General features: G+C 46.1%; 1 protein-coding gene and 1 long non-coding RNA gene across 12 annotated transcripts in view; both read right to left on the minus strand.

Annotated features, from left to right (window-relative positions):
- Positions 1-22,044, minus strand: part of sdk2b (sidekick cell adhesion molecule 2b) — a 520,366-nt gene that overhangs the window by 365,443 nt on the left and 132,879 nt on the right. The window lies entirely within an intron of this gene.
- LOC127911432 (uncharacterized) lies at positions 20,229-21,994 on the minus strand. Of its 5 annotated transcripts, XR_008078477.1 has the most exons (6): positions 21,633-21,994; positions 21,202-21,510; positions 20,958-21,018; positions 20,775-20,896; positions 20,362-20,652; positions 20,229-20,300 (listed from the first exon to the last, which is right to left on the minus strand). It is a non-coding gene; the product is annotated as an uncharacterized LOC127911432 (long non-coding RNA). The 5 variants fall into 5 exon arrangements; XR_008078476.1 differs by lacking the exon at positions 21,202-21,510 and having other exon boundaries at positions 20,958-21,144; XR_008078473.1 differs by lacking the exon at positions 20,958-21,018.

Below are 22,044 nucleotides of genomic sequence, written 5' to 3' on the forward strand. Positions count from 1 at the left end.
GTGGATGGGAGTGGGAGTGAGGTTGAGGTTGGGAGTGGGAGTGGGAGTTAGGTTGAGGTTGGGAGTGGGAGTTAGGTTGAGGTTGGGAGGAGAGTTCGGTTGAGGTTGGGGTGGGAGTGGATGGGAGTGGGAGTGAGGTTGAGGTTGGGAGTGGGAGTTAGGTTGAGGTTGGGAGTGGGAGTTAGGTTGAAGATGGGAGTGGGAGTTAGGTTGAGGTTGGGAGTGGGAGTTAGGTTGAGGTTGGGAGTGGGAGTTAGGTTGAGGTTGGGAGTGGGAGTTAGGTTGAGGGTGGGAGTGGGAGTTAGGTTGAGGTTGGGAGTTAGGTTGAGGTTGGGAGTGGGAGTGGGTGGGAGTTAGGTTGAGGTTGGGGGTGAGAGTTAGGTTGGGGATGGGAGTGGGAGTTAGGTTGAGGTTGGGAGTGGGAGTTAGGTTGAGGATGGGAGTGAGAGGGAGGGAGTGAGAGTTAGGTTGAGGATGGGAGTGAGAGGGAGGGAGTGAGAGTTCGGTTGAGGATGGGAGTGGGATTTCGGTTGAGGATGGGAGTGGGAGTTAGGTTGAGGTTGGGAGTGAGAGTTAATTTGGGGATGGGAGTGAGACTTAGGTTGAGGTTGGGAGTGGGAGTTTGGTTGAGGTTGGGAGTGAGAGTTAGGTTGGGGATGGGAGTGGGAGTGAGAGTTAATTTGGGGATGGGAGTGAGACTGAGGTTGAGGTTGGGAGTGGGAGTAGACGGGAGTGGGAGTTAGGTTGGGGATGGGAGTGGGAGTTAGGTTGAGGTTGGGAGTGGGAGTTAGGTTGAGGTTGGGAGGAGAGTTAGGTTGAGGTTGGGAGTGGATGGGAGTGTGAGTTAGGTTGAGGATGGGAGTGGGAGTTAGGTTGAGGTTGGGAGTGGGAGTGGATGGGAGTGTGAGTTAGGTTGAGGATGGGAGTGGTATTGATGGGTGTGGGAGTGGGAGTGGATGGGAGTGGGAGTGGTTGGGAGTGGGAGTTAGGTTGAGGATGGGAGTGGGAGTTAGGTTGGGGAGTGGGAGTGGGAGTTAGGTTGAGGTTGGGAGTGGGAGTGGATGGGAGGGGGAGTTAGGTTGATGTTGGGAGTGGGAGTTAGGTTGAGGATGGGAGTGGGAGTTAGGTTGAGGTTGGGTGTGGGTGTTAGGTTGAGGTTGGGAGTGGGAGTTAGGTTGAGGTTGGGAGTGGGAGTGGGAGTTAGGTTGAGGTTGGGAGTGGGAGTGGATGGGAGTGGGAGTTAGGTTGATGTTGGGAGTGGGAGTTAGGTTGAGGATGGGAGTGGGAGTTAGGTTGAGGTTGGGTGTGGGTGTTAGGTTGAGGTTGGGAGTGGGAGTTATGTTGAGGTTGGGAGTGGGAGTGGGAGTTAGGTTGAGGTTGGGAGTGGAGAGGATGGGAGTGGGAGTTCGGTTGAAGATGGGATTTAGGTTGGGGATGGGAGTGGGAGTTAGGTTGAAGTTGGGAGTGGGAGTTAGGTTGAGGTTGAGAGTGGGAGTAGACGGGAGTGGGAGTTAGGTTGGGGATGGGAGTGGGAGTTAGGTTGAGGTTGGGAGTGTGAGTTAGGTTGAGGATTGGGAGTGGGAGTGGATGGGAGTGGGAGTTAGGTTGAGGTTGGGGGGGAGTGGATGGGAGTGTGAGTTAGGTTGAGGATGGGAGTGGGAGTTAGGTTGAGGTTGGGAGTGGGAGTGGATGGGAGTGTGAGTTAGGTTGATGATGGGAGTGGGAGTTAGGTTGAGGTTGGGAGTGGGAGTTAGGTTGGGGATGGGAGTGGGAGTTAGGTTGAGGTTGGGAGTGGGAGTGGATGGGAGTGGGAGTTAGGTTGAGGTTGGGAGTGGGGTGGGAGTTCGGTTGAAGATGGGAGTGGGAGTTAGGTTGGGGATGGGAGTGGATGTTAGGTTGAGGTTGGGAGTGGGAGTTAGGTTGAGGTTGAGAGTGGTAGTAGACGGGAGTGGGAGTTAGGTTGGGGATGGGAGTGGGAGTTAGGTTGAGGTTGGGAGTGGAGTGGATGGGAGTGGGAGTTAGGTTGAGGTTGGGAGTGGGAGTGGATGGGAGTGTGAGTTAGGTTGAGGATGGGAGTGGGAGTTAGGTTGAGGTTGGGAGTGGGAGTGGGTGGGTGTGGGAGTGGGGGTGGATGGGAGTGGTTGGGAGTGGGAGTTAGGTTGATGTTGGGAGTGGGAGTTAGGTTGAGGTTGAGAGTGGGAGGTTGGGAGTGGGAGTGGATGGGAGTGGGAGTGAGGTTGAGGTTGGGAGTGGGAGTGGGAGTTAGGTTGAGGTTGGGAGTGGGAGTTAGGTTGAGGTTGGGAGTGAGAGTTCGGTTGAGGTTGGGAGTGGGAGTGGATGGGAGTGGGAGTGAGGTTGAGGTTGGGAGTGGGAGTGGGAGTGGGAGTTAGGTTGAGGTTGGGAGTGGGAGTTAGGTTGAAGATGGGAGTGGGAGTTAGGTTGAGGTTGGGAGTGGGAGTTAGGTTGAGGTTGGGAGTGGGAGTTAGGTTGAGGTTGGGAGTGGGAGTTAGGTTGAGGATGGGAGTGGGAGTTAGGTTGAGGTTGGGAGTTAGGTTGAGGTTGGGAGTGGGAGTGGGTGGGAGTTAGGTTGAGGTTGGGGGTGAGAGTTAGGTTGGGGATGGGAGTGGGAGTTAGGTTGAGGTTGGGAGTGGGAGTTAGGTTGAGGATGGGAGTGAGAGGGAGGGAGTGAGAGTTAGGTTGAGGATGGGAGTGAGAGGGAGGGAGTGAGAGTTCGGTTGAGGATGGGAGTGGGATTTCGGTTGAGGATGGGAGTGGGAGTTAGGTTGAGGTTGGGAGTGAGAGTTAATTTGGGGATGGGAGTGAGACTTAGGTTGAGGTTGGGAGTGGGAGTTTGGTTGAGGTTGGGAGTGAGAGTTAGGTTGGGGATGGGAGTGGGAGTGAGAGTTAATTTGGGGATGGGAGTGAGACTGAGGTTGAGGTTGGGAGTGGGAGTAGACGGGAGTGGGAGTTAGGTTGGGGATGGGAGTGGGAGTTAGGTTGAGGTTGGGAGTGGGAGTTAGGTTGAGGTTGGGAGTGAGAGTCAGGTTGAGGTTGGGAGTGGATGGGAGTGTGAGTTAGGTTGAGGATGGGAGTGGGAGTTAGGTTGAGGTTGGGAGTGGGAGTGGATGGGAGTGTGAGTTAGGTTGAGGATGGGAGTGGTATTGGATGGGTGTGGGAGTGGGAGTGGATGGGAGTGGGAGTGGTTGGGAGTGGGAGTTAGGTTGAGGATGGGAGTGGGAGTTAGGTTGGGAGTGGGAGTGGGAGTTAGGTTGAGGTTGGGAGTGGGAGTGGATGGGAGTGGGAGTTAGGTTGATGTTGGGAGTGGGAGTTAGGTTGAGGATGGGAGTGGGAGTTAGGTTGAGGTTGGGTGTGGGTGTTAGGTTGAGGTTGGGAGTGGGAGTTAGGTTGAGGTTGGGAGTGGGATTTAGGTTGGGGATGGGAGTGGGAGTTAGGTTGGGAGTGGGAGTGGGAGTTAGGTTGAGGTTGGGAGTGGGAGTGGATGGGAGTGGGAGTTCGGTTGAAGATGGGAGTGGGATTTAGGTTGGGGATGGGAGTGGGAGTTAGGTTGAGGTTGGGAGTGGGAGTTAGGTTGAGGTTGAGAGTGGGAGTAGACGGGAGTGGGAGTTAGGTTGGGGATGGGAGTGGGAGTTAGGTTGAGGTTGGGAGTGGGAGTTAGGTTGGGAGTGGGAGTTAGGTTGAGGTTGGGAGTGGGAGTGGATGGGAGTGGGAGTTAGGTTGAGGTTGGGAGTGGGAGTGGGAGTTCGGTTGAAGATGGGAGTGGGAGTTAGGTTGGGGATGGGAGTGGGAGTTAGGTTGAGGTTGGGAGTGGGAGTTAGGTTGAGGTTGAGAGTGGTAGTAGACGGGAGTGGGAGTTAGGTTGGGGATGGGAGTGGGAGTTAGGTTGAGGTTGGGAGTGGGAGTTAGGTTGAGGTTGGGAGTGGGAGTGGACGGGAGTGGGAGTTAGGTTGAGGTTGGGAGTGGGAGTGGATGGGAGTGTGAGTTAGGTTGAGGATGGGAGTGGGAGTTAGGTTGAGGTTGGGAGTGGGAGTGGATGGGAGTGTGAGTCAGGTTGATGATGGGAGTGGGAGTTAGGTTGAGGTTGGGAGTGGGAGTTAGGTTGGGGATGGGAGTGGGAGTTAGGTTGAGGTTGTTTGGTTGGGAGTGGGAGATAGGTTGAGGTTGGGAGTGGGAGATAGGTTGAGGTTGGGAGTGGGAGTTAGGTTTAGGTTGGGAGTGGGAGTTAGGTTGATGTTGGGAGTGAGAGTTAGGTTGAGGTTGGGAGTGGGAGTGGATGGGAGTGGGAGTGAGGTTGAGGTTGGGAGTGGGAGTTAGGTTGAGGTTGGGAGTGGGAGTTAGGTTGAGGTTGGGAGTGAGAGTTAGGTTGAGGTTGGGAGTGGATGGGAGTGTGAGTTCGGTTGAGGATGGGAGTGGGAGTTAGGTTGAGGTTGGGAGTGAGAGTTAGGTTGAGGTTGGGAGTGGGAGTGGATGGGAGTGGGAGTGGGAGTTAGGTTGAGGTTGGGAGTGGGAGTGAATGGGAGCGTGAGTTAGGTTGATGATGGAAGTGGGAGTTCGGTTGAGGTTGGGAGTGGGAGTGGATGGGAGTGGGAGTTAGGTTGAGGATGGGAGTGGGAGTGGATGAGTGTGGGAGTGGATGGGAGTGGGAGTGGTTGGGAGTGGGAGTTAGGTTCAGGCTGGGAGTGGGAGTGGATGGGAGTGGGAGTTAGGTTGAGGTTGGAAGTGGGAGTGGATGGGAGTGGGAGTTTGGTTGAAAATGGGAGTGGGAGTTCGCTTGAGGCGCTACAGCCAGCTAAATCAAGGCCATGCAGAGGAACCCAACCCACAATGCTTTGGTTCAAGGATGGTAGCGTTTCTAGATTATATTATGACTCATCTACATTTTTGACAGCAAAAATAAACAGCATTATTCAGTGAAATAACTATTATTACGTGAATAACACTTTCTAGAAAAATTTGCAGGTTGCTTTTAGGGAGATGAAGAGAAAGCGAGAGAAAGAGAGAAGTAACAGGCATACATTGTATTGTGGATGTGAGGAGAAGTGTATGAGAACAAAAGTGGGGCAGTTGGAAAACGAGGGTATGTCAAGAGAGAAACATCAAGAAATCGGAAATACAGACATTGTCATCCTACAAGAAACCTGGTCCAGAGGAGACGGACCCACTGGTTGCCTTCTCGGTTACAGAGAGCTGGTAGTCCCATCCACCAAACTACCAGGTGTGAAACAGGGAAGGGACTTAGGGGGTATGCTAATTGGGTATAGAGCAGACCTAACTCACTCCATTAAATTAATCAAAACAGGAACATTTTACATTTAGCTACAAATTCAAAAGGAAATGATCTTAACAGAGAAAAATGTCCTCCTGTGTGCTACCTATACCCCCCATTAGAATCCTCATACTTTAATGAAGACAGCTTCTCCATCCTGGAGGGGGAAATCAATCATTTCCAGGCCCAGGGACATGTACCAGTCTGTGGTGACCTAAATGCCAGAACCGGACAAGAACCTGACACCCTCAGCACACAGGGGGACAAACACCTGAATGGAGGTGACAGCATTCCCTCCCCTATATGCCCCCCTAGGCACAACTATGACAACAAAGCCAACAAAAACAGGTCACAACTCCTCCAGCTCTGTCGCACGCTGGGTATGTACATAGTCAATGGTAGGCTTCGAGGGGACTCCTATGGTAGGTACACCTATAGCTCATCTCTTGGCTGCAGTACTGTAGACTGCTTTTTCACTGACCTCAACCCAGAGTCTCTCAGAGTGTTCACAGTCAGCCCACTTACACCCCTATCAAACCACAGCAAAATCACTGTCTACTTGAACAGAGCAACACTCAATCATGAGGCATCGAAGCCAAAGGAACCTAGTAATATTAAGAAATGCTATAGATGGAAGGAATGTATCTTGGAAACCTACCAAAACACAATTAGGCAACAACAAATTCCTGGACAAAACGATCCACTGTAATAGTGAAAGTGTAAACTTGGCAGTAGAAAATCTTAACAGTATATTTAACCTCTCAGCTTCCCTATCAAATCTAAAAATCTCAAATAGAAAACCAAAGAAAATGAACAACAATGACAAATGGTTTTATGAAGAACGCAAAAATCTAAGAAAGACATTGAGAAACCTGTCCAACCAAAAACAGAGACCCGGAAAACCTGAGTCTACGCCTTAACTATGGTGAGTCACTAAAACAATACAAAAATACAGCATGTCAGAAATCTGCTCAATATCATTGAAGAATCCATAGACTCTAACCATTTCTGGGAAAAATGGCAAACACCAAACAAACAACAACACAAAGAACTATCTATCCAAAATGGAGATGTATGGGTAAACCCCTTCTCCAATCTTTTTGGCTCTATAACAAAGAATAAACAGTAAAAACATATACATGATCAAATACAAATCTTAGAATCCACTATTAAAGACTACCAGAACCCACTGTATTCTCCAATTACCTTGAATGAACTACAGGACAAAATAAAAACCCTCCAACCTAAAAAGGCCTGTGGTGTTGATGGTATCCTCAATGAAATTATCAAATATACAGACAACAAATTCCAATTGGCAATACTAAAACTCTTTAACATCATCCTTAGCTCTGGCATCTTCCCCAATATTTGGAACCAAGGATTGATCACCCCAATCCACAAAAGTGGAAACAAATTTGACCCCAATAACTACCGTGAGATATGCGTCAACACCACATTTTCTATGGGATTGAGGTCAGGGCTTTTTGATGGCCACGTCAATACCTTGACTTCGAACTTCCGGCGCCGACAGAGATGGCCGCCTCGCTTCGCGTTCCTAGGAAACTGTGCAGTTTTTTGTTTTTTTTACGTGTTATTTCTTACATTAGTACCCCAGGTCATCTTAGGTTTCATTACATACAGTCGAGAAGAACTACTGAATATAAGATCAGCGTCAACTCACCATCAGTACGACCAAGAATATGTTTTCCGCAACGCGGATCCTGTGTTCTGCCTTACAAACAGGTCAACGGAATTGATTCCATGCAGCGACCCCAAAAAACGACTTCGTAAAAGAGGGAAACGTAGCGGTCTTCTGGTCAGACTCCGGACACGGGCACATCGTGCACCACTCCCTAGCATTCTTCTTGCCAATGTCCAGTCTCTTGACAACAAGGTTGATGAAATCCGAGCAAGGGTAGCATTCCAGAGGGACATCAGAGACTGCAACGTTCTCTGCTTCACGGAAACATGGCTCACTGGAGAGACGCTATCCGGGGCGGTGCAGCCAACGGGTTTCTCCACGCATCGCGCCGACAGAAACAAACATCTTTCTGGTAAGAAGAGTGGCGGGGGCGTATGCCTCATGACTAACGAGACATGGTGTGATGAAAGAAATCATGTGGACTGGGACATGTTTCGTATTGCGTCAGATAAAAATATTGACGAATACGCTGATTCGGTGTGCGAGTTCATTAGAACGTGCGTTGAAGATGTCGTTCCCATAGCAACGATAAAAACATTCCCTAACCAGAAACCGTGGATTGATGGCAGCATTCGCGTGAAACTGAAAGCGCGAACCACTGCTTTTAATCAGGGCAAGGTGTCTGGTAACATGACCGAATACAAACAGTGCAGCTATTCCCTCCGCAAGGCTATTAAACAAGCTAAGCGTCAGTACAGAGACAAAGTAGAATCTCAATTCAACGGCTCAGACACAAGAGGCATGTGGCAGGGTCTACAGTCAATCACGGACTACAAGAAGAAACCCAGCCCAGTCACGGACCAGGATGTCTTGCTCCCAGGCAGACTAAATCACTTTTTGCCCGCTTTGAGGACAATACAGTGCCACTGACACGACCTGCAACGAAAACATGCGGTCTCTCCTTCACTGCAGCCGAGGTGAGTAAGACATTTAAACGTGTTAACCCTCGCAAGGCTGCAGGCCCAGACGGCATCCCCAGCCGCGCCCTCAGAGCATGCGCAGACCAGCTGGCCGGTGTGTTTACGGACATATTCAATCAATCCCTATGCCAGTCTGCTGTTCCCACATGCTTCAAGAGGGCCACCATTGTTCCTGTTCCCAAGAAAGCTAAGGTAACTGAGCTAAACGACTACCGCCCCGTAGCACTCACTTCCGTCATCATGAAGTGCTTTGAGAGACTAGTCAAGGACCATATCACCTCCACCCTACCTGACACCCTAGACCCACTCCAATTTGCTTACCGCCCAAATAGGTCCACAGACGATGCAATCTCAACCACACTGCCCACTGCCCTAACCCACCTGGACAAGAGGAATACCTATGTGAGAATGCTGTTCATCGACTACAGCTTGGCATTCAACACAATAGTACCCTCCAAGCTCGTCATCAAGCTCGAGACCCTGGGTCTCGACCCCGCCCTGTGCAACTGGGTACTGGACTTCCTGACGGGCCGCCCCCAGGTGGTGAGGGTAGGCAACAACATCTCCTCCCCGCTGATCCTCAACACGGGGGCTCCACAAGGGTGTGTTCTGAGCCCTCTCCTGTACTCCCTGTTCACCCACGACTGCGTGGCCACGCACGCCTCCAACTCAATCATCAAGTTTGTGGACGACACAACAGTGGTAGGCTTGATTACCAACAACGACGAGACGGCCTACAGGGAGGAGGTGAGGGCCCTCGGAGTGTGGTGTCAGGAAAATAACCTCACACTCAACGTCAACAAAACTAAGGAGACGATTGTGGACTTCAGGAAACAGCAGAGGGAACACCCCCCTATCCACATCGATGGAACAGTAGTGGAGAGGGTAGCAAGTTTTAAGTTCCTCGGCATACACATCACAGACAAACTGAATTGGTCCACTCACACTGACAGCGTTGTGAAGAAGGCGCAGCAGCGCCTCTTCAACCTCAGGAGGCTGAAGAAATTCGGCTTGTCTCAATCGAGAGCACCGCATGGTACGGCAACTGCTCCGCCCTCAACCGTAAGGCTCTCCAGAGGGTAGTGAGGTCTGCACAACGCATCACCGGGGGCAAACTACCTGCCCTCCAGGACACCTACACCACCCGATGTTACAGGAAGGCCATAAAGATCATCAAGGACATCAACCACCCGAGCCACTGCCTGTTCACCCCGCTATCATCCAGAAGGCGAGGTCAGTACAGGTGCATCAAAGCTGGGACCGAGAGACTGAAAAACAGCTTCTATCTCAAGGCCATCAGACTGTTAAACAGCCACCACTAACATTGAGTGGCTGCTGCCAACACACTGACATTGACACTGACCCAACTCCAGCCACTTTAATAATGGGAATTGATGGGAAATGATGTAAATATATCACTAGCCACTTTAAACAATGCTACCTTATATAATGTTACTTACTCTACATTATTAATCTCATATGCATACGTATATACTGTACTCTATATCATCGACTGCATCCTTATGTAATACATGTATCACTAGCCACTTTAACTATGCCACTTTGTTTACTTTGTCTACATACTCATCTCATATGTATATACTGTACTCGATACCATCTACTGTATGCTGCCCTGTACCGTCACTCATTCATATATCCTTATGTACACATTCTTTATCCCCTTACACTGTGTATAAGACAGTCATTTTGGAATTGTTAGTTAGATTACTTGTTGGTTATGACTGCATTGTCGGAACTAGAAGCACAAGCATTTCGCTACACTCGCATTAACATCTGCTAACCATGTGTATGTGACAAATAAAATGTGATTTGATTTGATTTATCCTCTGCATTATCATTAACAGCAGACTCGTACATTTCCTCAGTGGAAACAATGTCCTGAGCAAATGTCAAATAGCCTTTTTACCAAATTATCGTATGACAGACCACATATTCACCCTGCACACCCTAATTGACAAACAAACAAAACAAAGGCAAAGTCTTCTCATGCTTTGTTGATTTCAAAAAAGCCTTTGACTCAATTTGGCATAAGGTTTGGCATTCTGCTATACAAATTGATGGAAAGTTATAAAATTAATGTACACAACAACAAGTTTGTGGTTAAAATAGACAAAAAACACACACATTTCTTCCCACAGAGCCATGGGGTGAGACAGGGATGCAGCTTAAGCCCCACTCTCTTCAACATATATATCAATGAATTGGCAAGGGCACTAGACCAGTCTGCAGCACCAGGCCTCATCCTACTAGAATCTGAAGTCAAATGTGTCCTGTTTGCTGATGATCTGGTGCTTCTGTCACCAACCAAGGAAGGCACCTAGATATTCTGCACAGATTCTGCCAGACCTGGGCCCTGACAGTAAATCTAGGTAAGACCAAAATAATGGAGTTCCAAAAAAGGTCCAGTCGCCAGGACCCCAAATACAAATTCCATCTAGACACTGTTGCCCTAGAGCACACAAAAAAACTATACATACCTTGGCCTAAACATCAGCGCCACAAGGTAATTTCCACAAAGCTGTGAACGATCTGAGAGACAAGGCAAGAAGGGCATTCAATGCCACCAAAAGGAACATTAAATTTCACATAATAATTAGTATCTAGCTAAAAATACTTAAATCAGTTATGGAACCCATTGCCCTTTATGATTGTGAGGTCTGGGGTCCGCTCACCAACCAAGAATTCACAAAATGGGACAAACACCAAATTGAGACCCTGCATGCAGAATTCTGCAAAAATGTCCTACACGTACAACGTAGAATACCAAATAATGCACGCAGAGCAGAATTAGGCTGATACCTGCTAATTATCAAAATCCAGAAAAGAGACGTTAAATTCTACAACCGCCTAAAAGGAAGTTATTCCCAAACCTTCCATAACAAAGCCACCACCCACAGAGAGAAGAACCTGGAGAAGAGTCCCCTAAGCAAGCTGGTCCTGGGGCTCTGTTCACAAACACAAACACACCCCACAGAGCCCCAGGACAGCAAAACAATTAGACCCAACCAAATCATGAGAAAACAAAAAGATAATTACTTGACACAAAAAAACTGAGCAAACTAGAATGCTATTTGGCCCTAAACAGAGAGTGCACAGTAGCAGAATAGCTGACCACTTTGACCCAAACTTAAGGAAAGCTTTGACTATGTACAGCCTCAGTGAGCATAGCCTTGGCAGACCTGGCTCTCAAGAGAAGAGAGGCTATATGCACACTGCCCACAAAACGAGGTGGAAACTGAGATGCACTTCCTAACCTCCTGCCCAATGTATGACCATATTAGGGACACATATTTCCCTCCCGCATTGTAAATACAACCCTTATTTATGCATATTTATTTTCCCTTTTGTACTTTAACAATTTCTACATCGTTACAACACTGTATATATACGTACATAATATGACTTTTTGAAATGTATAATGTTTACTGTTCATTTTTATTGTTTATTTAACTTTTGTATATTATCTACCGCGCTTGCTTTGGCAATGTTAACATAGAGAGAGAGAGGTGGTTCAGGCGGCGGTCAGTAAGCTTATCAAACAAGACGGCTACAGAACTGGCTGAATGGTTTAAGTTGTGCATAGCTTTAGCTCCTTCAGAAGCACATTATCTAACTAAACCATTATGCCTCTTGGTACTGTATCTCTCAGAAACGGTTCCCTCTGCTCCACAAAGACAGAACCTCAAGTGAACTCAACTATTCCCTCTCCCCTCCTCAGCCGTTAGCAGACTGCAGTGCACTGCTCCTCATGGGCTGAGAGGGAAACACATATCAGAGACTCTGCCTGTGTCCCAAATGGCACCATATTCCCTTTATAGTGCACTACTTTTGACCAGAGACTTATGGGTCTTTGGGTGCCATTTGGGATGCAGCCTCTGAGTGACTATACTGTATGATGTGTAGGGAGTCTGTCTAAAGCACTGGGGAATATATTACTATATATATTAAACAGACTCTGTCTACTACAATAGCTTGGCGTCGCGCCATAAACAGTTACAGAGTTCAGGCTCCCATCAGGTGAAAAAGTAAAAAGAAAGTGTGAACAGACACTGAAATAAATACATTTAGAATAAGATGAATATTTGCTATAGATAAATTGAGAAAAGCAAACAGCATGAATTAGGTGGGCGAACAAACACTCATACAGCCTGGTGCCATCGCTCCTATCTCCTGCCGAGGAATCACAGTCCCACCTACGTCAGCCACCTCACACTGGTTTCATTTGTTTGTTCTTGGTATATACAATTCATTATTTTTTCCCCCATTTTTTTTCATCTTTAACACAAAACAACCAACACACCAAACAAAATAAAAAACACAAATAGAAATACATATGCTATTTCATGGCCATGATATTCTTTCATATATCACACAATAATCATTCCCATATATTTTTGGTGTCTGCATTATTTTCCTCCAGCCTTTTAGCTAACATGATTTCATACGGTGTTGTTTTATCAACATACTCATCCACTCTAGGAACATTGGCTTATTAGAGCTTTTCCATTGCTCAGAACCAGCCTTAACACTGACACAATACTTTATAATTATGTCTGGTTAATCCCTCTTATTTCAGATTTGTCACTCAACAGATAATCTTGGTGACCTAGATACCTGGGTTTCAAGGCCTTCTCCAACGCACTGTAGTAAGGCCTTGTCCCATAGGAGGTACATAATGGCCGCTCCCACAGTACATGTAGGAGAGTTCAGTTAGCCTCTTCACATTCTCCTGTGACAAACCCATCCTATGTGAGTTTAGGGGAGTAAAATCAAATCTATGACAAACTTTAAATTGTATACCTTTTCCCTTGGCTTCTCTGACATTTTGCCCAATAACATTACACAACCTCAATTCAAAGGGCTTTTATTGACATTGTAAAGCCACACAATTATCATATTTTTAACCTTCAACAGCATTTTGGAACATCACACTGGCTTCACACTGTCAGAGATAGAGCAGCACCTCTCATTCACACCAATGTCCAAATAAACACCCCCACACACGCTCATGGACAAACACACACACACACACACACACACACACACACACACACACACACACACACACACACACACACACACACACACACACACACACACACACACACACACTCATGGACAAACACACACAAACACACACACACACACACACACACACACACACACACACACACACACACACACACACACACACACACACACACACACACACACACACACACACACACACACACACACACACACACACAGCCTTCCAACTCTACAACCACTCCCCATTCCACACACAGAACCATGCATATGCGGTGTGTGTAAGTTGCATTGTATCCGTGTATCCAAGTTCTGCTACATGTATTTCTAGTGAGAGAACAGAGAGGGTTAAGAAACAAAAACTAATAATGACAGGGGAGATGGAGTGGACAGGGGAGAGTGTGTCTGTGTGTGGATGGTGCCCAGTCATGTTTAATTACATTTCACACGCTGCCGAGTGTCAGATAGAGAAACTCACACAAACCTATCAGGGGAGAATGACTGGCCCCTCGCATTGAGAATTTCAAGAAGAAGGCCGACCGCGGTAATGGAGGCATTGTTTCCAGAAAACAGGATCCCTCTTAACACAATCATGTTACCAATAATTGCTTCTATTTCACTAGATGTATAGTGGGGAGAACAAGTATTTGATACACTGCCGATTTTGCAGGTTTTCCCTACTTACAAAGCATGTAGATGTCTGTAATTTTTATAATAGGTACACTTTAACTCGGAGAGACGGAATCTAAAACAAAAATGCAGAAAATCACATTGTATGATTTTTAAGTAATTAATTAGCATTTTATAAGTATTTGATCACCTACCAACCAGTAAGAATTCCGGCTCTCACAGACCTGTTAGTTTTTCTTTAAGAAGCCCTCCTGTTCTCCATTTATTACCTGTATTAACTGCACCTGTTTGAACTTGTTACCTGTCCACACACTCAATCAAACAGACTCCAACCTCTCCACAATGGCCAAGACCAGAGAGGTGTTTAAGGACATCAGGGGTAAAATTGTAGACCTGCACAAGGCTGGGATGGGCTACAGGACAATAGGCAAGCAGCTTGGTGAGAAGGCAACAACTGTTGGCGCAATTATTCGAAAATGGAAGAAGTTCAAGATGACAGTCAATCACCCTCGGTCTGGGGCTCCGTGCAAGATCTCAACTCGTGGGGCATAAATGATCATGAGGAAGGTGAGGGATCAGCCCAGAACTACACGGCAGGACCTGGTCAATGACCTGAAGAGAGCTGGGACCACAGTCTCAAAGACAACCATTAGTAACACACTACGCCGTCATGGATTAAAATCCTGCAGCGCACGCAAGGTCCCCCTGCTCAAGCCAGCGCATGTCCAGGCCCGTCTGAAGTTTGCCAATGACCATCTGGATGATCCAGAGGAGGAATGGGAGAAGGTCATGTGGTCTGATGAGACAAAAAAATAGAGCTTTTTGGTCTAAACTCCACTCGCCGTGTTTGGAGGAAGAAGAAGGATGAGTACAACCCCTAAAACACCAGGTGGAAACATCATTCTTTGGGGATGCTTTTCTGCAAAGGGGACAGGACGACTGCACCGTATTGGGGGGAGGATGGATGGGGCCATGTATCGCGAGATCTTGGCCAACAACCTCCTTGCCACTGTACGAGCATTGGGTCGTGGCTGAGTCTTCCAGCATGACAATGACCCGAAACACACAGCCAGGGCAATTAAGGAGTGGCTCCGTAAGAAGCATCTCAAGGTCCTGGAGTGGCCTAGGCAGTCTCCAGACCTGAACCCAATAGAAAATCTTTGGAGGGAGCTGAAAGTCCGTATTGCCCAGCGACAGCCCCGAAACCTAAATGATCTGGAGAAGGTCTGTATGGAGGAGTGGGCCAAAATCCCTGCTGCAGTGTGTGCAAACCTGATCAAGCACTACAGGAAATGTATGATCTCTGTAATTGCAAACAAAGGTTTCTGTACCAAATACTAAGTTCTGCTTTTCTGATGTATCAAATACTTATGTCATGCAATCAAATGCAAATGAATTACTTAAAAATCATACAATGTGATTTTCTGGATTTTTGTTTTAGATTCCGTCTCTCACAGTTGAAGTGTACCTATGATAAAAATTACAGACCTCTGGACATGCTTTGTAAGTAGGAAAACCTGTAAAATCGGCAGTGTATCAAATACTTGTTCTCCCCACTGTATGTCCTTGAACAGATTACTTTAAAATCACACACAGAATAAGTTAAAAGGATCATTTAGTTGCTAATGGCAGCCGGCAGTACCTTGGTCAGCCTTCAAAAATTGAGATAAGCTGTGTTCAAAAACCTATACTAACATAATGAAACAGGCAGGGAGCAGGTCTCGAACCTTCGACCTTCTAGCCTGATGTCCAGCTCGCTATCGACTGTGCCCCAAAAGCACAGTCGATATCCACGCTTATAAACCCAGGGTCTTATACTACATATACTACGTATACTACATACTATATACTGTTGGTTAATTTGACTATACTGTAAACAAACGGTATCCCTTCAGTTCAAGCGTACTAGAGCTTCGCCTGTCTACCGGAAGTTGATGCTGTTGCTATGTAACCTCCTGCTAGCTTTGTAGCATAACAAATTACTCGCTAGACATCTTTCAAATTCCAGTTTGTTCTTAAATACAATCTGGAGTACCAGAGGGCGATCAGAGTGCGCTCTGGGAGTTTGTAAACTCCGAGCGTTATCAGATTGTATGTTTGTAAACTCAGAGCGTTTCGCTCTCGGAGCGTTCAGAGCCACACTGGACGCTCTGGCCGAGGAGTTGGGTTGATCTCAGCGTTCTGACATAACAACGGCAGTCAAGTACCTAAGCTAAGTGGCTAACGTTGGAAAGCTTGCTAGCTACATCCAGACACAAATTAGAGAACACCTCACTCTGACCATTTTACTCACCCTAGCAGAGCTGGTTAGGCAGTTTTCATGTTATCTAGAGCGTTGGTGACTGTAACTTTTGTTGCTGGCAACAATTTAATTATGCTTTTTTGCAGACGTTTACTGACACCGGCCAAATTCAACGGGTGTTGAGCTTTTGTAAATATATCAGTTGTTCTGCACTCTGGTACATTCCAGAGTGAATTTACAAAAGCACCAGAATATCCATTAAGAATGCACAACGACTATACCACTTAGCTAAACTAAGAATTATGTGATTATGTCAATGAATGTTGGTTAGTTAGGAAGCATATAGTTAATATACTGGCAAGTTTTATGTATTAGTAGCCAACCGACGTTAGGTAGCTAGCTAACATACCGGTACATACTGCTTTAATGATATGCTATGTGGTTCGTAAGGACAGCGTAGCTAACAAATTGTCAGCCAACATAACGTGTAAGGTAACTTATTTGAAAAGTCATTCCTTTATTACATTGCTCTACATTTTCTTAACATTTGTTATAATTAGTTTAGACAATGACTTTGTATCCACTCTCAAATCTGAAAAAGATGTGAAGCCACGCCCTTTTTCTAAAGAATTGCATTATGGGCCCTAAAAGCACAGAAATGGTGTACACTGCTTGTATACGTCATATTTTTGCGAATTTAGTACGACATCCGCAAACTTTTGGCATACTGACTCTATCCATACTACGACCAATAAGTACACTATATCTTAAATTTACGTCAGAAATAGTACGGTTAGTAAGGTTAGTGTGAGTATTCAAACACAGCTATACTCAATGAGAAGGGGCAGCACTGAGCTAGCACGCATTGTCACTACCTCAAGAAGCTCAAACTGCACCTGAAATGTTTCCAAAAACCCCTCTTTGTAACAAGATGGTGACACGCTGAAATGTTTCCAAAAACCCCTCTTTGTAACAAGATGGTGACACGCTGAAATGACACTTCAATGGTGTGACGTCATCGATGGCTTTGTCCATATCTTTTACAGTCTATGAAACAAAACAACGAACACACTCCTCCTATCCTCCTCTCCATCCAGCCACGCACCCAGCCAGGCAGCCAGCCAGGCAGCCAGCCATACACCCAGCCAGGCAGTCAGCCAGGCAGCCAGCTAGCGAGCACCAGATGAGATCTGATTTGAGGAGAGAAGCAGAGCTGCTATTAATTTATGGCACAGAGAGAGAAACTGGAGAGCTCCTGATAAGTTAATGGTTGCTGTTTAATTACCAGCCTGAAGGATCACAGGGCTGAGGAGTATGAGGAGAGAGAGAAAGAGAGAGAGGGTGGGGTGGAGGAGGAGAAGCAGAGAGAGATAGCGACTGAGAGGGGGGATAGAAGGGGGGAACGAGACGAGATTAGAGCATTCTGGCCTTATCACAGTGTGGGGTGGTGTGTGTGTGTGTGTGTGTGTGTGTGTGTGTGTGTGTGTGTGTGTGTGTGTGTGTGTGTGTGTGTGTGTGTGTGTGTGTGTGTGTGTGTGTGTGTGTGTGTGTGTGTGTGGTGGAAGAAAGAAGAAGAAGGGATGGAGTGAAGAAACAAGGGAGCTACAGTGAAGTGGAGTTGCTGTTTTGACACCCAGGTGCTATTTGCACACAAGGGTACTCAGGTGAAACCAGCCGGCACCAGAGTGCACCTGACACACACACACACACGGATATAAACGGACACTGAAAAACAGCAAGTGGTCAACGCCACCAATGGGGCTTTTGTAGTATGACAAGCCAGTGCTATCTAGCTGTCAGATACACTAGGGCACACACACGCACGCACACACGCACACACACACACACACACACACACACACACACACACACACACACACACACACACACACACACACACACACACACACACACACACACACACACACACACACACACACACACACACACACGAGACGAGGTGGTCAAACAGTATCACATGGTGAAGAGTGCACTATGTATGAAATAGGGTGCTATTTGGGACGTAGACCCTGTCGATGGAAGGCTTGATAGGGGAGGACTGACCCCTCCTCCAACCTCTGTCTCTGTCAAATACTAACTCTGAAACTCAATGACATACGGTGCCTTCAGAAAGTATTCAGACCCATTGACTTTTTCCACAATTTGTTACGTTAAGCCTTATTCTAAAATGGATTACATAAATAAAACATCTCAGCAATCTACACACAATACCCCATGAGGACGAAGAAATTGTCCCTAAATCTCCAAGAAAAGATTGTGTCGAGACACAATCTGGGGAAGGGTACCAAAAAATGTATGCAGCATTGAAAGTCCCAAAGAACACAGTGGCCTCCATCATTCTTAAATGGAAGAAGTTTGGAACCACCAAGACACATCCTAGAGCTGGCCGCCCTGCCAAACTGATGGTCACTCTGACAGAGCTCCAGAGTTCCTCTGTGGAGATGGGAGAACCTTCCAGAAGGACAACCATCTCTGCAGCACTCCACCAATCAGGCCTTTATGATAGAGTGACCAGACGGAAGCCATTCTTCAGTAAAAGGCAGCCGCTTAGAGTTTGTCAAAAGGCACCTAAAGACTCTCAGACCATGAGAAACAAGATTCTCTAGTCTGATGAAACCAAGATCAACTCTTTGGCCTGAATGCCAAGCATCACATCTAGTGGAAACTTGCACCATCCCTACGGTGAAGCATGTGGTGGTAGCATCATCCTGTGGGGATGTTTTTCAGCGGCAGGGACTGGGAGACTAGTCAGGATCGAGGCAAAGATGAACGGAGCAAAGTACAGAGAGATCCTTGATGAAAACCTGCTCCATAGCGCTCAGGACCTCAGACTGGAGCGAATGTTCACCTTTCAACAGGACAACGACCCCAAGCAGCTAAGACAATGCAGGAGTGACTTTGGGACAAGTTTCTGAATGTCCTTGAGTGGCCCAGCCAGAGCCCGGACTTGTCGAAGATCGAAAATCTCTGGAGAAGAAGAAGACTCAAGGCTGTAATCGCTGCCAAAGATGCCTCCAAAAAGTACTGACTAGAGGGTCTGAATACTTATGTAAATGTTTTTAATTCTAAAAACCTGTTTTTGCTTTGTCATTATGGGGTATTGTGTATAGATTGACGAGGGGAAAAAATCATTTAAACAATTTTAGAATAAGGCTGTAGCGTAACAAAATGTGGGAAAGTCAAGCAGTCTGAATACTTCCTGAAGGCCCCGTATACCCTTCTATCCCCCTCTTCCTTCCTCCTCTCCTTTCGGTCTCTCATCCCCTCTTCACTCTCTCCTTTCACAGGTGGGAAGAAAATGACATACCATTCTCTCGTCCTTCCACTACCTCGCTCCCACCCCCCTCTCCCCTTCGTTCCCCCATCCCCTGTTCCCTCCCACCCTCTCTATATTCCAGGTGAGGCGGGGCGGACGTGGCATCTGCTCATGTAATGACTTCAGTACATGTTGTCACGTCTCAAAAAAGGAACACACGTCTCCTAGTCACACACCACTGCTTCTCTCTCAAACGCAAACTACGCCCCGGCGCGAGACCCTAAAACAGGAGACGCTTAGGGACTAGGGAGTGAAGTGCGGCAGCATAGAGAGAAGGGAACTAAATTAAATATAAATGTCAAGCCAGGCAAGGGTTTCATTCTGTTTGTAATTGTGAATATTTGATAAGGCGAAGTCTGCTCGGTTAGCGTGCCGCCATATGCTAAGAATGGCATTATGAGCAGCCAGGCCTGTGATACGCTGACAGGGTCTCCCCTCGGTCTTGACGGCAAGAGACCCCAGTGTAGAGACAGACGCATGTACGCACAAACAAACACACACACACACACTGCCATGTGACATCCTGGCTCCACCGGTTTTCCCCAGACAACGCCACCTGCTGAAAAACATGGCCGTTATCCAGACTGTTGGTTGACAGGCCGTGTCATTGCCATTTCCTAATGGTACCTACACCATAGCCCTTTAAACCTCTCCAAAACACTAGTGACACTACCACAATGTATCATATTAACTCTCTACCTCTTTATACCTCTCCAAAACACTAGTGACACTACCACAATGTATCATAATATCTCTCTACCTGTTTATACCTCTCCAAAACACTAGTGACACTACCACAATGTATCATATTAACTCTCTACCTCTTTATACCTCTCCAAAACACTAGTGACACTACCACAATGTATCATAATATCTCTCTACCTCTTTATACCTCTCCAAAACACTAGTGACACTACCACAATGTATCATAATATCTCTCTACCTGTTTATACCTCTCCAAAACACTAGTGACACTACCACAATGTATCATAATATCTCTCTACCTGTTTATACCTCTCCAAAACACTAGTGACACTACCACAATGTATCATAATATCTCTCTACCTCTTTATACCTCTCCAAAACACTAGTGACACTACCACGATGTATCATAATATCTACCTACCTCTTTATACCTCTCCAAAACACTAGTGACACTACCACAATGTATCATAATATCTCTCTACCTGTTTATACCTCTCCAAAACACTAGTGACACTACCACGATGTATCATAATATCTACCTACCTCTTTATACCTCTCCAAAACACTAGTGACACTACCACGATGTATCATAATATCTACCTACCTCTTTATACCTCTCCAAAACACTAGTGACACTACCACGATGTATCATAATATCTACCTACCTCTTTATACCTCTCCAAAACACTAGTGACACTACCACGATGTATCATAATATCTACCTACCTCTTTATACCTCTCCAAAACACTAGTGACACTACCACGATGTATCATAATATCTACCTACCTCTTTATACCTCTCCAAAACACTAGTGATACTACCACGATGTATCATAATATCTACCTACCTCTTTATACCTCTCCAAAACACTAGTGATACTACCACGATGTATCATAATATCTACCTACCTCTTTATACCTCTCCAAAACACTAGTGACACTACCACGATGTATCATAATATCTACCTACCTCTTTATACCTCTCCAAAACACTAGTGACACTACCACGATGTATCATAATATCTACCTACCTCTTTATACCTCTCCAAAACACTAGTGACACTACCACGATGTATCATAACATCTACCTACCTCTTTATACCTCTCCAAAACACTAGTGACACTACCACGATGTATCATAATATCTACCTACCTCTTTATACCTCTCCAAAACACTAGTGATACTACCACGATGTATCATAATATCTACCTACCTCTTTATACCTCTCCAAAACACTAGTGATACTACCACGATGTATCATAATATCTACCTACCTCTTTATACCTCTCCAAAACACTAGTGATACTACCACGATGTATCATAATATCTACCTACCTCTTTATACCTCTCCAAAACACTAGTGACACTACCACGATGTATCATAATATCTACCTACCTCTTTATACCTCTCCAAAACACTAGTGACACTACCACGATGTATCATAATATCTACCTACCTCTTTATACCTCTCCAAAACACTAGTGACACTACCACGATGTATCATAATATCTACCTACCTCTTTATACCTCTCCAAAACACTAGTGACACTACCACGATGTATCATAATATCTACCTACCTCTTTATACCTCTCCAAAACACTAGTGACACTACCACGATGTATCATAATATCTACCTACCTCTTTATACCTCTCCAAAACACTAGTGACACTACCACGATGTATCATAATATCTCTCTACCTCTTTATACCTCTCCAAAACACTAGTGACACTACCACGATGTATCATAATATCTCTCTACCTCTTTATACCTCTCCAAAACACTAGTGACACTACCACGATGTATCATAATATCTACCTACCTCTTTATACCTCTCCAAAACACTAGTGACACTACCACGATGTATCATAATATCTACCTACCTCTTTATACCTCTCCAAAACACTAGTGACACTACCACGATGTATCATAATATCTACCTACCTCTTTATACCTCTCCAAAACACTAGTGACACTACCACAATGTATCATAATATCTACCTACCTCTTTATACCTCTCCAAAACACTAGTGACACTACCACAATGTATTATTATCTCTTTATATGTCACGTCCTGACTGTGGAGAGCCTTTTAATGTCTCTATTTGGTTTGGTCAGATGGTGTTTGGGGTGGTCATTCTGGGGTTCGTTTTCTATGATTTTGTGTTTCTAT

This window comes from Oncorhynchus keta, chromosome 24, assembly GCF_023373465.1.
Source record: "Oncorhynchus keta strain PuntledgeMale-10-30-2019 chromosome 24, Oket_V2, whole genome shotgun sequence".
Classification (NCBI taxonomy): Eukaryota; Metazoa; Chordata; class Actinopteri; order Salmoniformes; family Salmonidae; genus Oncorhynchus; species Oncorhynchus keta.